Here is a 17,250-nt window from a genome sequence, read left to right on the forward strand (position 1 = left end):
GTATTTCAGAGGGACAGCTTAGTTTTCTAACCTCATCTGTGGGCATGGCAATGGGTCAGCCCCTGCTGAAAACATGTAACCAAGGCCTTTTTCCATCTACAAAGATAAATTTATATTATTATGGGGTTAACATTTAATGGGCGTTAACTTGTGGAGAAAACTTTCATGCTTCATGTGAAGGTTAAAAAGTGGTGAGTGGATTTGTAGCTAGCTGGGTAAGGACATGCCAGTTATCTTACAGAAAAGTGATCCAACTATGCTTACAGTCCAAATCCTGTAACAGCAATGCTCATAGCAATGCTGCCAGCCACAACTCTCACAGGTGATTTGGGGAAATGCTCTGAAATTGAGTGCATACGTATGCTGGGGCAGCAAGAAAGAACAGCCTGGAAATTAAAAAGCAAGCAAACAAACAAACAAAAAAACACCTGGCTAGAGGAGAGCAGCCTCACCTTGCATCCCCAAGGTTTGCTGAAGCCACCGTGTGCATGCAGTTAGACTGGCTGCCATAGGAGGGCAGTCTAACACGACACCAGCAGAACCAGGGCTGCTCCAAGCCGGCTCTCACAAATTGCCCAGGGCTTGGAGGACCAACACCCACAAGGCCCTTGAGGGAATTCTCTCACAGTGGAAAGAGCGCTGTTTCACCCAGGGACTGCCGTGGAGTTTACAAGAGGGATCAGAAGTGACCCAAACATCCAACGTAAAGAGGCAGCCAAGGAGATTATGAGAATTGTAAACTCCTAGGCTTTGTTTCATTTAAAAAGACAGAGACAGGTGGTGTTTTTGTTTTAAATGCTGGATACAAGGTGCCGTGTATGAGCACTACATTTATTTAAATATACAATTAAAACTAAATTACCATGGGAAATAGAAGCAGAAAAGATAAATGTTGTACACCTGAAAAACAGCACAAAGACAGCAATCACCACACAGTAGACGCAAGTCAGAAGCAAGAGCAAGACAAGTAAATTAGAAGGGAAAACGTCAAGCACCTACAAAAATCTTAACTCAGCAGTTCAATAATTCCCATTTTTTGGTAAAAGCAGAATATCAAGGAAAAATATGTTTACTTTAGATTCATGACATTAAAAGCCTACATGAGCCAATAAGGAAAACCTGAATGAAATATTCAATTGAAAAAACAATAATAAAATAAACCCACATAACAGATGAAAGAAGATAAAGATTAGGGAAAGAATGAGGAAAATACAAAACAGGAAAAAAAGGAAATGGAGTACTTTCTAGAAAAATACAAAGTAAAATAATGGACGTCAGAATAGGGAGAAAAATACATAAAACAAAGTGAAAAAATAGAAAATAACCCTAGCATATGTATTTAGCGCTGTACCCCTGCTATATGAAACTCTGTAATTTATTAAAAGAATAAAGTTGTTTTGAATAAGGAAAATTTTTAAAGAAAAGAAGACTCAGAAGAGTAGATGTAGTGTGAAGGCTCTTACAGACATGCCCTATTAGGTTTATGATGTCAAGGAGCTGTTATCATTGGGATGGTGAGGTGCCCTAGTTCATACTGAGGCTTGAACCAGATTTTCTGGATTCAAATCCTAGTTACACCCAACTTCCAGCTGTGTGACTATCAGCAGTTTCCTTAGCTTACTTGTGCCTCAGTTTCATCATCAATGAAATGGCAACAATAATAGTCCCCAACTCATAGAGCTACAGAGAGTTCATGGGTTAATTCATACAAAGTGCTGTATGTAGACCAGTGTCTGGTCTCATGCTGAATGCCTACTAAATATTAGGTGTGGTCAGTATCTCATATGTGTGCCTATGTGAATATAGTCAATTCTTGCCATCTGTGGGAGATTGGCTCCACGACCTCACAGATACCATATCCTGTGGATAGGCAAGTACCTCAGATAAAATGCTGCAGTCTAACACATACTCATCCTCTTGTATGCTGCAAATCTCTCTAGATTACTTATGACACTTAATAGAAATGGTATGTAAATAGCTGTTGTACTATATTATAATGATGGAGAAAGTCTGTAATTTTCAGTCTAGAGGTAACTTACATTTTTAATATTTTCTATGTGACATTGGTTGAATCTATGTATGCAGAACCCTTGGATATGGAGGCTGGATATAAACTTGTGTTTTTTTCTCCCAAAAGGAATACTAATAAAGCAGTGCCAGCAATTGTCCTTGGGAAATTGGTGGGGGGAAAGTTGGGGACACGTGGTGGAGGATGCTCCAACTCCAAGGGAGGCAGCCTTCTACTTCTACTTGTTCCCCACTGACTAATGAACGTCCCAAACACCCATGATCGCACACATTATGTGGGCAAGAGAAATCGTGGGACAGTTCCTTTCCTTTCCATTCTCCTCTGATTTAAAAAAAAAAATGTATTTTACATAGCGTATCCCTGTCAGCACCACTATGTGAAACAGATGTAGCTGGCATGTCTCCAGAGGGATATTTGCCTAATCTAGAAATGGATCACTGTATCACTTCTAGCAGTATCAATGTTGTCACACTTCATGTATGATTATGCAACTTCATTTTATCAATTAAAAATATGACTGAGAGGGGGGGCATGTAGCCTAGCATTTAAGATGGCCACATCCCATATCAGAGTGCTAGAGTTTTATTCCAGGATCCAGCTTTTGATTCCAGCTTCTTCCTACTGCAGACCCTGAGAGGCACTGATGATGACTCAAATGATGAAGGTCCTACTACCCTAGGAAACTTGGAATGTGGTCCTACCTCCAGACTTCCATCTGGCCAAGTCCCAGCTGGCCACTGCAATCCTTTGGGAGTGAGCAAGTGGATGGAAGTTCTCTCTCTCCCTCTGTATCTCTATCTCTATCTCTATCTCCCTATATCTATCTTTTTCAAGTAAATAAATTTTAAAAATGTCTTTGACAAATAAATTTCTGTATCAATACACAAATATCCACCTTACTTGTTAAAGTTGCATAGATTTCTCAGATGTGTTTGTGGTCATTTGTGTAACTGTTTTCCTATTCAGGAACATTGTTTGTTCCCAAGTTTTCACTATTGCCATCAACACTACAACCTTCACCTTTCCACATACCTATTTTTCTGTTTTTATCTATTATGTGTGTTTTTATGATGTTGTGTTACATCTGTAATATGAAATCATCTTTAAACCAAGAGCACAGGCAAGGAGAACATTGATTTGATTCCCAAACCCAAGAATTCTAGAGTGTACTTCATCCCTCAAAGCATGCAAGGAAGTATCAGGTACATGGAAACGTGGATGGCCAAACAGGAGCAAACCCTACAAACTATGAAGCTTGCAGTTCCCCTCAGGACACTATTAGAAAGTACAAACATAAACCCGTGATTAGCAAGTGCTCAGATGTCACTGCATCCACCTCACAGTGGCATGTGTAGGGGCAAACTGCATTGAAACATCAAGGGCAAACACGTCTCTTGGTACAGTTCCCAATGATAGAATGACTGTTGGACTCAAGGATTGTGGCCCAGGCAGGTGTGCCCAATTTGTGTTCTGACTACCCTCATTACAACCAATGACAACCCTTTGCAAATACCTCCCTTCATTTATTTATCTTGTCTGTTTTCTAATAGGGTTACTGTTTCATGAGAAAATACCCACAATCAATTAAAGGTTATTTTTAGATTTATGTATTTGTTTATTTGAAAGGCAGAGTAGCAGAGAGAGAGAGAGAGAGAGAGAGAGGCCTTTCATCCACTGGTCCACTTTCCAAATGGCTGCAACAACTGGGGCTGGGCCAGGCCAATGCCAGGAGCCAAGATCCAGGAGCTTGGGTGCAGGGGCCCAAGCACTTGGGCCATCTTTCCGCTGCCTTCCTGGGTGAATCAGTAGGGAGCTGCATGGGAAGCAGAGCCTCTGGAACTCAAACAGGCATCACATGGGCTGGCTTCACGTGCTGTGCCATAACATCAACCCCTCAAATAACTTTTTAGGTAAAAAGTGAAATACTATTTTTGTACCTCCTGATTTTCCTTCTCTGATCTTATGTATAAGCCACCGCAAGCCCTGTATTATTTATCAAAGCCAAAGTCCATTGTAGCAGCAGAAATCACTGCCAAATCGACAGCCTATGGAAGACACTGTCCAGACTCTTCGTGGGGCGAGGTGTCCCTTGGTGAGCTCCTGTGTCAGCAAAGCTGAGACACGGGGAGGTTGCGGTGGCCCCATTAAGTACCAGAGCAGAGCGAGTTGTTTTGTTTCATGAAACTACAGTGTGATCCTCTTCTGAACAGACAGTTTGATTTAGGAGAAAAAAGAAAGCAATTTGGCCATTCTTGTTCAAATTGTCACACTCACTGAAGAAGAAAATAAAATGAATGCATTCTTCTTAACCTCATGGTTGCAGGGTACAATATTGCAACAGGAATATCTGGAAAAGAAAAAAAGCCCACAGAAGTACAGTTTCTAGGAGGCAAGTTTGTGGAAAATGCTAAGACCAAAAAGGAAGCATTGAATAAATTTCAGCTACTTATAAGAGTTGATTTTTTTTATCTATAGAATTCTCAGATGGCCTGGGAAAGAAACAGTCATGTTGCATTGTTCTGGCAGATTAATCTGAAAATTCCATTTTAAGCATGTGACCCTTTTACTGAAACCCCCTGTGACAACACCGACCACATCAGCTGGTTTCACGCTCATTTCTGCCTTCAGACTACTCATGTCTCTCACACCTTCCTGTGTAGTTGGACTGGATCATCCATCAGTGTTCTGTTCTTAGCTGATTTCTGTGCTTTCTCCTACCACGAGCCCTGAAAGAGTTAAAGCAAAGGGTGATAAGAATTCGGAAAATGTGCTAAACTCTGATTTGAAAAGCACTCCTCAAGTTAAGGCCTGCGACAGTTTGGATATGGGCATCTCTCTAAAGCTCATGTGTTGGAAGCTTGATCCCCAGTGTGACAGTATTAAAAGGTGAGGGGACCTTTAAGAGGCGGGACCTAATTGGGTGGTATTAGGCCATTGGGGTCATTGCCCTTGGAAGATCCTAAGATCCTTCTTTTGGGGTGCTGGTTAGTTTCTAAGAGGAGGCTGCGATAAGAGAGTAAGACCGGCCCCTCCCTATTCTCTTTGACTTCCACTCTCACATGTGCTCCCACCATGATGCCAGCCACCATGATGCGATGCACAAGGGCCCTCACCAAGCCAATGCCTGCACCATGTCTGTGAACCTCCAAAACTGTGGACTCTTTGCTTTAAAAAAAAAAATACTTATTTGAAAGGGAGGGAGGTGGGGATAAGAGAGACAAAGAGATATCTTCCGTTCACTGATTCACTCCCCAAATGGCTACAAAAGTCAGATCTGGACTAGGCCAAAGCCAGGAACCTGGAAATCCATTCAGGTCTCCCACATGAGTGGCAAGGGCCCAAGTACTCCAGCCATCTTCCGAGTTCCCAGGTGCATTAGTAGGGAGCCGGACCAAAGTGGATCAGCTGGGACCTCAACCATCACTACCCAGGCAGCAGCTTAAGCCACTGCACCACAGTGCCAGCTCCTAAACCTCTTTTCCTCATCCATTACCCAGCCCCAGGTACTTTCTTCCAGCAATAGGAAGCAGATAGTGTTACTGTCTGTTCCTCCTGTTCCCAAAGGCCATAGGATGAAGTGTTCTTGCTTGAACATAGTCTGACATCAACTTCTGTCCTTAAGCAATAGTATGCTGTTAACCATTGAGGGATGGATTATTCCAAATCCATGCCAACCTTGTTTCCTATGCCATCTTCTACTAGAGTCTGGGAAAACAAAAACTCAGCTTTCCCAGTTCCTAGGAAGTGTCATGTAACTCTGTTCCGACCTGTGAGATACAAAGGTAGCCTGCTAACCTCTTCAGAACCCTACTCCCACAGAACCTGCCTCGAACTCAGAGACAAAGGTTGACTGAGCTGTCACCTTCTTACAACCAAAATGGAGCTGCCGAGAAAATTCCTGAGCCTTAACTGCCCAATTACTTGGGCTCCTTGTAATGTAAGTGAAACAACTTCCTATTTGTGCTACTTTAGATTTCTGTTACTCATAGCCAAATGTAATCCCTAGACTAGATGATAAAGACCACAAAGATGATAGTCTCTCTGCAAAGACTTTATAACATGTTACAGGAGGCATGTGTCTAACCAACTAAAATATCAAACAGATTGTGAAATGTCATGGATTGATAGAGGCAAAGGTCCATACTACGGAAGCAGAAACAGAAAGGATGGAGAAGGCTTGGATCTTTTTTGTACAGAATGAGGAGATTCCTTCTAGGCAAGCAGGATCAGAAACCCTACACCAAAGACACAACATGAAGAGAAGAATGGTAGCCAGAAAGGTAATGTTCAAGAATACTCTTAGGTGGGCCAGTGCCATGGCTCAGTTGACTAATCCTCCACCTGCAGCGCCAGCACCCCGGGTTCTAGTCCCAGTTGGGGTGCCGGGTACTAGTTCCGGTGGCTCCTCTTCCAGTCCAACTCTGCTGTGGCCCAGGAGGGCAGCGGAGGATGGTCCAAGTGCTTGGGTCCCTGCACCTGCATGGGAGACTGGGAGGAAGTACCCGGATCCTGGCTTTGGATCGGCACAGCGCCAGCCATAGCGGCCATTAGGGGAGTGAATCAATGGAAGGAAGACCCTTCTCTCTGTCTCTCTCTCACTGTCTATAACTCTCTCTGTCTCTCTCTCTCTCTAACTCTGCTTGTCAAAAAATAAAAAAAAAAAGAATACTCCTAGGTGGTTGGAGAACTGGACTGTGTTGAGTGAGAATAATGCTGTTGATCCTTTGATCTTGACATGGAAAACAGCTGTTTCAGCCACAGATGACCCTGAACTCTACTCTACCCCCTTCCTTCTGATGGCAGTATCATTCTCCATCTCATTGTCTTTGACAGCAAGAGGCCAGGTACAAATCATTAACTGTTACCCTACAAAGAAATAGAAAACAGTAGTTTTCAACAATTAATAATATAAAAATCTCAACAATTCTCTGTATACTAATGATTCTTGGCCAAAGGGGCTTTTTCCCTGCTGGGGGGCATGTGGCAATTTCAGGAAATATTTTGGATTGTCACAATTGGGTGTTACAACTGGAATCTATAGGTGGAGGACAAGGATGTTGGTAAACATTCTATAGGGCATACAATAGCCAGCTCCCAAGAGCAAAGAACCCCTGGGTCTCTAAAGTATCACAGTGCTGAGGTTCAGAAATCTTGCTTTTACATTATCTGATGGTGACCAGTGTAACCCCCAAGTGTGGCTTCCTCTCAAGAGTTGATTCAAGAGAAGTGAGGAAATGTCAACTTTTACTCATCATGGATCTGCCAATATATTTCCTTTTTCATTCTGAACAAAACTACATTGGCTAAAGCCACATAATAACTCTGTTTAATGCCGTTAGATGTCCATATAACATAGAAGTCCTTCTAACAAGGTACATGGTAATAAACATGGGTTGACTAGATGAATGAGGAAACAGACGCCCTTTAAACAGGGTTCAAAACATGTGCCTTTTACAGTGAAGTTTGCTGGGGGTGGTAGGATAAGGCTGGTTTATTCGCTGTTGAGAATTCTAAGCCTTTGCATGAAACAACCCAGCACATTCTTACCACAGTTCTAAAGGCCATATTTATCATTTCATTAAAAGGATAGCCCATGCCAGGAATAACAGTAAGTTACAAAAGTAGTTTTCTTAGAAAAAAACTTTTTAAAAAATCATATTGAACTACAATGGGATTCAGCCTTTGTTAAGAACCGTGTTTAGATCACAGATGGAATATTGAGAACTGTGCTAAATCACAGATGGTATATTTTTTCCTATATTTCACAAAACAGGCTATTTCTACCACATTTTTTCCTTTTCCCATTTTGCTCTTGGTAATCCTGTAGATTGAAAAAAATCAAACTAAAAAGAAACGTGGAAACATTTACTTTTAGTGCTGTTTATAATCTTACTCTTTAGTGGATGGATACATCACTGAATATTCTGTGGCATAATTTACTTTAAAAAAAACTTAGGGTGTAATTCATTTTAGGTGAGCAATTTGTTTTATGAGCCATGTATGTTTATTTGGGGTTGCGCTGGTTTTTTATTGGATGCAATAAAGACACTTCTTATCAATTGATTTGTTGTATCAGCAATGGGCTTCCTTCCAGAGTGAACCATGGCAGCTTTGCAGAGGACATTATCCAGCATATAATTTCACCACAGATATGAATCTGGGTTCATTAGGCCCCACTTGCACTGCCTATTATGACCTAATTTCTAGGATTCCTGCTGGATGGTGGCATTATCATTCCCCATGCAGAGTGCATAATATGGTTGTCAAATGGGTCCTCTCTCTTGGATGGTTCATCACATACACAACTTTGCATTGTGCCAACTTTTACACCAACTGATAAAATCAGAAGTTCAAAAGTTCACTTCCAATCACATGTGGCACAGAAATTTTAGCACATAAATAATCTACCTCTTGTGAATGATTAATAGCTGTGCAGGGCAGGAACCGGATGGGTTGATTACTGTTACGATGGTGTTAAAATACCTCCAGGAAACAATTCTTAATCCAGAAGTGGGTAAGTGCATTTCTGCTGCACATGGTGCAAGACACCAGCTTCCTATGAAGTCTGGGTCTGACGAGCACTGTCGTTTCAGGCTCAGCTGGCTTCCTGGGACTCCCAGACCACAGTATACCTTCCAAGTCCTGTTCCTAATGTTCTTATGTCAACACAGGATCAAACTCATTGACATTTTTCCAGTGTAAAAGATCACACCTCAAGAACTAAATGATGCTGGTGCAGATTTCACATAGGCACACAGCAGAATGTCCGGGGAGCATTGGTTTGCACTTCAGTAGTGTCATACATGAAACAGAACATAAGTGATAGACACCCACAGTAAGTAGAGTCAGAGATTTAACAGCTGTGCAAATGGGCTTGGGAATGTAAAATCAGGAAACTATGTCTTTATGAAAGTATTTTTTTAAATCCCCAGATATCACATCTGGTTGCATCAAGTTGTCATTATGACATAGTATTTAAGATGATTTAATGGGTTGCTGCAGAATGAGAATCTTGGAGTTTATTTAACTACCGTGCATTAACAGAATGTAGCTATTTAAACAATATTCTGACAGAGCAGATACAAAGATGTTCTTGGTGTTGTATAACTTTATTATACACTGTTTACTGTAGCCAGTATTCCTCTAGATATTCCAGCATAAACAGAATATATGGAAATGCAAGAGTGAAAGTGAGTCTTTGAGACAGAAATGTAAGGTGAGCAGTGCATACCATCACATAGGAAACTATTCTCCCTTGAAAATGTATGAGGTGTGTTGATGATGTACATACCTACGGGGCTGTCACAAGAAGAATGTGTCCATTACTCACACAATTTTGACAGGGCTTCTGAAAGTTAATGGGTCAGCCCCCAACGAGATGGGTGAGGACGTTGGATCTGGAAAGCTCCTGGCCTTGCTCCCATTCACATCCTCACACTCTCCTCTCCACCTCCCCTGTCAACAAGAGACTCTGGCACTCCCCTCAGACGTGTGCATCATTTACTGAGAATCTATATAGTTAGAGCAACTTCAGACAACTTACATGGGAGCAACCCCAAAAAGGAACAAAGTCATATCCCACTGTGCTGTTCTATCTACCCCATCATCACACGCTGGCTGCACCAGGTCACCCCGTGCTGGACATCAACTCAGAGAGTTTTTCCAACCTGGCCAAGTAGACAGGTAACTTTCCCTTACATTTCTATCCCTAAGGTGAATGTGATTTGCCCGGACATCCTCCTAATGTGCCATGAACTCCCAAGAAGCATGGTTAAATAAACAAACCATTACTGTGAACAGCAAACCCAGCACATTGCAATGGCTGAGGGAGGGCACAGCAAAACGTTGAATCAAACAATAAGTTAATTTTGGTGGGGGGAAAAAGTTTGAAATAGTGTATTTGGGAGATTTTCAAAATGCTCATGGAAAATTAATATGATGAGAATATCATGCATGGACTTCAAAATTTCTTTGCACCGAAATAAACCTATCTTTTCAATCCATTTTCCATGAACTTTTTGAAGTGTCCTCCATGGTATGGAGGTATTTTAAAGGACACAAGCTCCTCCTGCTCAGTGATTTTCCACCCACATGACAGCAAGTGCACAACAAGATCCAGGCAGCAGAAGTCAGGATAAGAACAAGAAGAGGGTCAAAGAGCTTGCACCCATAGCCTCCTAAGAGCAGTTTCCAGAGGCTGACACATGTGAGCTCACATTCCTCTGGACAAGATATACTGTTCATGGTCACTACTGGTGTGCAAGAATAGACCAGAAAACTCAGCTTTTCTTCTGAGGAACTATGTGTCCAAGCAAAATCCTACCATTACAGAAGAACCAGTACAGTTGCTATCGATGGGGACATAGGCATCTACATTTGGACTTTTAAGATTTCTACTGGCACATTGTTTCTTGGATTAGTCTTATCATCTAACTTTAAAATAATAAACAGGCTTTTATCTCTTGAGTCATTGATTGATTAGTAATAGCTACTTGAGGAGTCTTAAAGTGTGGCAGCAGTGAAAAAAAGCTCTACAATCCACTAGTGATGTCTGTAATGGATTCAGAATAAGAGAGTAGGGACTAAGATACCTTCTCTTTTACATCCCTGTTCTCACACTCTCACTAGGCATTGAATTTAAAAGTATGGCACAGGTTCTACAAATCCAGCAACACAACAGTAACAAATGCTAATAACATTTCCATGTCACATCACTAAAATAGTAAAGTTATGTAGGGACAGAGCTACCGTGAGATAATAAAGTCTTTTTTTATCAGCTATAATTTGGGTTTGTATAGATTGTGTTCTAAGCAGAGCAATGGACTTTCATTCAGCTCACCTAATAATTAGTGGCAGATCCAGAATTAGAACTTAGTACCTTCAGCAACAATAGGATGCTCTTTCCATGCCCTATATAAGGATACTGTGAAAAACATATTTAAACAATAAGGTATAGCATATTTCAAAATAGCTGGAAGAGAGGATTCTTAATGTTCTCAGAACAAGGAACCAATAAATGCTTGAGGAAATGGAATGGTTAACTACTCTTCCACGCCCTGCATATGAGTACCATGCATGAATCAGTTTGTACACCACAAGTAAGTCCACTTACAAGAAATAAACAGTTTGACTCCTCTCTGAGTGGACTTTCTTAGATCTCTAAAATACGTTGATGCAATATGTTAAAAACAACAAGGCAGAACAACTGTTTATTATCTACTGATGATTCTCTCTTCAAGATTTGGGTCTTTTCTGTTACCAAATTCCCAAAGTACTCGATGAGATCAAATGAAATATTCAATTGGCAAACTCAAAATTCCAACAAAAAATAAATAAGGAAGCCTGTTAGCATCTGGGTAACAAGTACTAATAGAAAATTCCCTTCTGACTTTGCTATGTTTGCAGACATGCATACATAAACACGAACTGCAGTATTATAAGAGCTGACATGGAAGCACACACAAGGCCCTGGAGGTGCACAGGAGCCACCTGCTACCACATCAGGTATGGATGAGCAAGCAGGATGTCAGAGTCACTCATGGAAGAAGAGTGCAGAGCTGGCCAGGGAAGGAGGAGCAGATGACAAGACTGAGAGGGTGTATGCACACCAGAGCACTTGGAGGGAAGTAGGGAGCAGGAGGGGAAGTAGAGAAGAGGATCCTGAGAGGGATGTGGGCATGTGGATGAGGCTTTGCTTTCTGCCACTGGAAGGTTTTTAAGCAGAGAAGCCAGATAATCACATGCACTTTGAGAAAGTCCATTATGGAGAAACTAGGCTGGAATGACCAAAGCCAGAGGCAGGGGGAACAGGTGAGAAGTGAGCAGAGCCCAAAACAGAGCTCTTCCTCTGGGAGCCATGTTCTCTGAAGGATTTATGGAAGTCCTGAGATTATTTGTCCAAGCATGGGGATGAGCATGTCTCTGAGGGAAAGCCTAATGAAGCCCTTAAAAAGAGGACAATAACACCTTAAAACTCAAAAACAGCCACTGTGATGGAATAAAGAAACAGAGACAGATTTAGGAGTTGACATTGAAGTTCTAAGTGAAAAGAATAGGATTATTTTAAAATATTGATTGATTTATTGGAAGGTCAGAATTACAGAGAGATAGAGATAGAGATATAGAAAGGGAGGGAGAGAGAGAGAGAGAGAGAGAATCTTTCATCTGCTGGTTCACTCTCTACATGGCCTGAAGAGTCAGGGCTAGCCCAGGCTGAAGCCATGAGCCAGGAACTTCATCTAGGTCTCCTGCGTGGGTGCAGAAGTCCAAGCACTTGGGCCACCTTCTGATACTTCTCCCAGGTGTATGATGAGGGAACTGGATGGGAAGTAGAGCAGCCAAGACTCGAACCGGCACCCATATGGGATGGCATTGTCTCAGGTGGCATTTTTTTCACCTGCTATCCCACAATACTGGCCCCCAAAAGAATAGGATTTCATAGGCAGCAATTTCTGTTTAATTTTTTTACAACCAAAAAAAGCGAAAGTCTTATCAATGGGCAGAGTATTTTTGACTCATGTTTCACAAACACAAAATTCAGGAATCCACATGTGTTCAGGGACCTTGACACAGATTTCTGGTATGATGATCAATATTCCATCTTCCTCACCCTACAAGTACTCTCTTACTTGTTGAATCATGTATCCCAAAGTTTAGCTTGAAAACTAGATTCCTTGTAAATTCAAGTTTCTAAGAGAGATTGTTGAAGAAGACTTTCAATAGAATTTGGAGAAAAGGGAAGTATTGAGGGGCATCAAATCTCAAAATTCTAATCACAAAAAGTTGGGCAGAAAATGAAGCAACAGCAGCAGCAAGGTAAATAAGGAAAGACAATCTAGAACCTCTGACACGTTGTTGAGCACTATAAACCTTCCCCAAAAAATGACTTCTACAGGTATCTTCCTTCAGAAGTGTGCACACAATTTCAAGAAGTTCACAGAACCCTTGCAATCCAAGAGCTTCAATCTCACACTGGAAGCCAGTGTAGGATTCCTTAGTCTTGATAAGTCTGCTTTCTCACAACTTAAACTCTATTCTCATATAAATTACCCCCATTGACGTTTACATTGGTCCCATTTGCTCTCAATTAATTTCTTATGTGATAAAACTACCAAGTCTAAAAGGAAACTGATCCCAATTCCCATTTTGTTGACCTGTCACCCTAATGGCATACCAATCCCAAATATGCTACCAATCCTACACTGTGTTATGCTTTCATGTGCAAAGAATGCTTTCCAATCTCAGTGTTAGCATCTGATCTTAGAGCCACGTAATCAGAACCCTTGTCCACGGTGTGGATCTATAGGTGTCATCAAAGATCCCTCCTACTGAAACAAGCAGTTCCTTGTTCTGGAAATTATACTAATAGATTCTAAAAAGTAAGTCCAAACCCAGCAGCGGTCTTGCCTTCTTAATAGATTAGGGGAAAGAATAATTTGAAGGGAAAAATTACAGCAAATTCCATACTGCTCTTTCTTTCTCCCACATTGCAGTGACGGCAAACCTTTGATTATCCCTCTGAAAAAGACCACACATTCAATAATTTGAAGCAAAAGGTTAATGGTGTTGTTACAACGATTATCCCTCTTAAAATCATTATCCTCATGTTTTTCATGGCGATATTACCTTCACCTCTCCCTGAACCCACTTCACCAGCTGTTCCCCTCATCGTCAAGTTTGCTGCACATCGTCATAGGAAGAAGATGAATGCCGTGTTTTATCAATCAAGCCTAAGGGAATTTGATGTTTCTCATAACTACAACTGTAAAGGGAGTTTATTACAGGTTTCTGTTTTGATTTGTGAATTGTCCTTAAGTAAAATACACACCTGATGCCAGTGTGTAGAATGTTAAAATGAAAGACATTGTACAACAGAAATATGCATCATAAAATTTGATAGGTTGGTGGATGAGAAAGCTTAAGACTACTGAGGAATGCATGCAGGCTTGTCTTCTTCGTGAGCCTGCACCTGCTGGCATCTCCACTTCTAGCCACTCCTCATGTCTGTGAGTTCTCACTCCATACCACACTCACACTCCAGAAAATATAAGAAACACAGGAAAAGCACTTTTCACTTATAAAAGACTACTTTAAAATTTTCAGAATTAAAAATTAATATAATTTAAAATGTTATTATTCAATCATAAAGCAGTAAAATTAAAAACTTTCCCCCCAAAAATCCCCAAATATTGCCATATATTTAGGGACTTAAAAACACATTCTTTGATTTTAAGACTTCATGAAACACTTATAACCAAATGACATTAAATATTCAAATTTATAGGATAAATCTAAACTAGTATTTCAGGAAAGTTTACAGTCTTAATAAGACTGAGAATAAACACATGAAACACTTAACTGAGGTAGATATAAAAAAGTAAGAATAAAACTCCTCATAAAGTAGTGTAAAATGAGACAGTATAAGAATACAATTTCATACATTTTAAAAAGAGATGAACAAAAAAACAAAATCTTATTCCTTGAAAAGATAAGACTATTTATAAATCTCTAGCAAAATGGATAAAGATAAAAGTGGCAAAGCCACAGGTTAGCATAATTAGAAATGGAAAAGAAACATAATTATTGATAAATTATAACCTACATTAATACTCTGAACAATTTTATACCAATACATTTGAAAACATACAAAATGAAAATTTTTCTGAAAAATATTTAATCAACAAAATGATTCAAAATTAAAATCTGAATAGGTAAGCAAGTATTAACTCATTTTAATTGGCAGTCAATAATGTCAGATTAAATCCACAAAGCCCAAAATTCTCATTTCTTTTGGAATTTATTTTCACAAATTTTTTTTTGCAAATAGTTTTCAGGGAAAAAATAGAGAAAACACTCCAACTCCTCTTATTACATTGTTATAGCCTTACACCAAACCTATGCCAGGCTGTGACCCTGCAGAGCAATTAAAGACCCAACTCATTTACAAACATGAATGAAAATATAATAAGATAGTATCAAGTCTAATATAATAGTCAATAAAAATATATCATGAGTGAGTTTCTATTTCTATTAGTAAGGCAAAGATATTTCAAAATCATAGTCAATCAACACTAAAAGACAATGTGACAATTATTACTACAGATGCAAAATAATTTTATATGTAAACATTTATTATTACAAAAGATGGTAAATATTTGGGTGAGGTGATAAGTTTCCTTAACACAAAGACAACATTCTTCAGATCACACTTTGTAATGAATCCCAATAACTCTGGAAAAGAGCAAGATTTCCAACTGCTAGCACCAACATATAATACCACACTAGAAATCCTGGACCATGAAATATGATAGGAAAAAAAGGCAAGAAGCTTAAGTTATGACTTTCAGAACAAAAACAGTAGCGTTATTATCTATACATCAAGGGCCTGCAAAAATTAGGTCATGTGTTAAATCAGGCCCTATTATGGGCTAGTCCTAGCCGCTGCCACTTGTTTCCTTGGTGTCTATGGGTGCTTTTATTCTACAAGTCAGAGCTGAGTGGTTGCTCCAAAGACCACAGACCCTCACAGATGAAATGTATGCAGCCCTTTCCGAAAGAAGTCTTCACAGTCCTATTCTACACAAGAAATCAAATAAAATCCACAAACAAACAAGCAAATGAAATAAAAATAAGGTAGCACAATGTGTGGCCTCAAGAATAACCAATGCATTTTTAAATACCAGTGTAACCAGAGAGCTGCATTACGAAAGTGGCTACAATGGACAAAAACAGCTAATAAACAGATAAATTATAAAGCACAATGGAAAAGATGCTACATCTTTATAAAAAATGCATTTGAAGGCCGTGAAATAAACGCTGAATAGATGAAGTGCACCATTTGCTGTATGTGGAGATTCAACGCCAAGCAGCAACAATATGAGCATTAACAGCTATGCCTGGTACCTTCTGTGCTACAGGCTCTGCTTTCTTGTAAGACAGAAAGGCACACAGATGAAAAATAATATCCAGGGGAAATTTTAAGGGAAGCAAAGTAGGAAGGCCTTGCCTAGCCAAAGATCATAATATATTGAAAAAGTGCAGTGACTGCGACAGTGTGGAGTGAGCGTATGAATAGGTCAATAGACAAAGGAAACACAGGTAGCCTACAGAAGTTGAAATGCACACAGGGGCTAAGGGAGTATATGGGAATTCCATATGTGATAAACTCGGCATTGACTATAATAGGAAAAGGATAGACATTCTGAAATAGTGCTGGTATAATTAGCTATCTATCTTGCTGGGTTTTTTGAATTGTTACCTTTAGAATGAAAAAGGATGTGGTCTGTTCAGTATTTTTCTTTGTCAGATGGTACAACGTGAAGCTCTGTCAGTAGAAGACGTTCAACAGACCTTGCAAGAAGGAGTTGTGCCCTCTGGCCTCTGCTCACTGGGCATGCTCCCAGGGCTTAACTTCGCTAGCACCAGGCTCCTGAAGCCAAGGCAGTTTCCCAGTATGCAGCCTTTTGCACTGCTTAGAAACAAACAGCTATGAGCAAGGGCAATTAATAAGCAAATGTTGACTTCAGCATATTATGTGTTATTCTACAGCAGTTAAAATACATGAATGATCTAGTTCTATGCATAGCAACACGAATAAGTCTTACAGTGTTAAAAAAACCATTGCAGAATTATATAGAGAATAACACTTTATAAATATACTTAATGGATATATGCATATATATAATAAACATATATAGAGAATGGAAGAATATACTCATATAACATTTTTTAAAGTTTTTCATTGATTTTTTTTTAAATTTTATGAAGTTGAAAGACTTAATACAGTGAGCTCCCTCGTATGCATCACTCAGTTTCCCCTAATTTTAACAGATTACAAAACTGGAGTATGTCACAATCAGAACACTTGCACAGGGGCTGGCGCCGTGGCTCACTAGGCTAATCCTCCACCTTGCGGCGCCGGCACACGGGGTTCTAGTCCCGGTCGGGGCGCCGGATTCTGTCCCGGTTGCCCCTCTTCCAGGCCAGCTCTCTGCTGTGGCCAGGGAGTACAGTGGAGGATGGCCCAGGTCCTTGGGCCCTGCACCCCATGGGAGACCAGGAGAAGCACCTGGCTTCTGCCATCGGATCAGCGTGGTGCACCGGCCGCGGTGGCCATTGGAGGGTGAACCAACGGCAAAGGAAGACCTTAAGACCTTTCTCTCTGTCTCTCTCTCTCACTGTCTACTCTGCCTGTCAAAAAAAAAAAAAAAAAAAAAAAAAAA

The 17,250-nt window shown here is 40.3% G+C and overlaps 1 long non-coding RNA gene across 2 annotated transcripts in view; it reads right to left on the bottom strand.

Annotated features, from left to right (window-relative positions):
* LOC103352189 (uncharacterized) overlaps nucleotides 1-17,250 on the bottom strand; it is a 315,055-nt gene that overhangs the window by 262,977 nt on the left and 34,828 nt on the right. The window contains exon 2 of one of the 2 annotated variants that reach the window (XR_016218713.1): nucleotides 16,263-16,496. The exons of the other annotated variant lie outside the window; for it this stretch is intronic. This is a non-coding gene — a long non-coding RNA (uncharacterized LOC103352189). Of the gene's footprint in view, nucleotides 1-16,262; nucleotides 16,497-17,250 lie in introns of those variants that run through there. 2 annotated transcript variants of the gene reach the window in all.

The sequence above is a fragment of the Oryctolagus cuniculus genome, chromosome 12 (assembly GCF_051225735.1).
Source record: "Oryctolagus cuniculus isolate XC-2025 breed Fujian yellow rabbit chromosome 12, ASM5122573v1, whole genome shotgun sequence".
NCBI lineage: Eukaryota > Metazoa > Chordata > Mammalia > Lagomorpha > Leporidae > Oryctolagus > Oryctolagus cuniculus.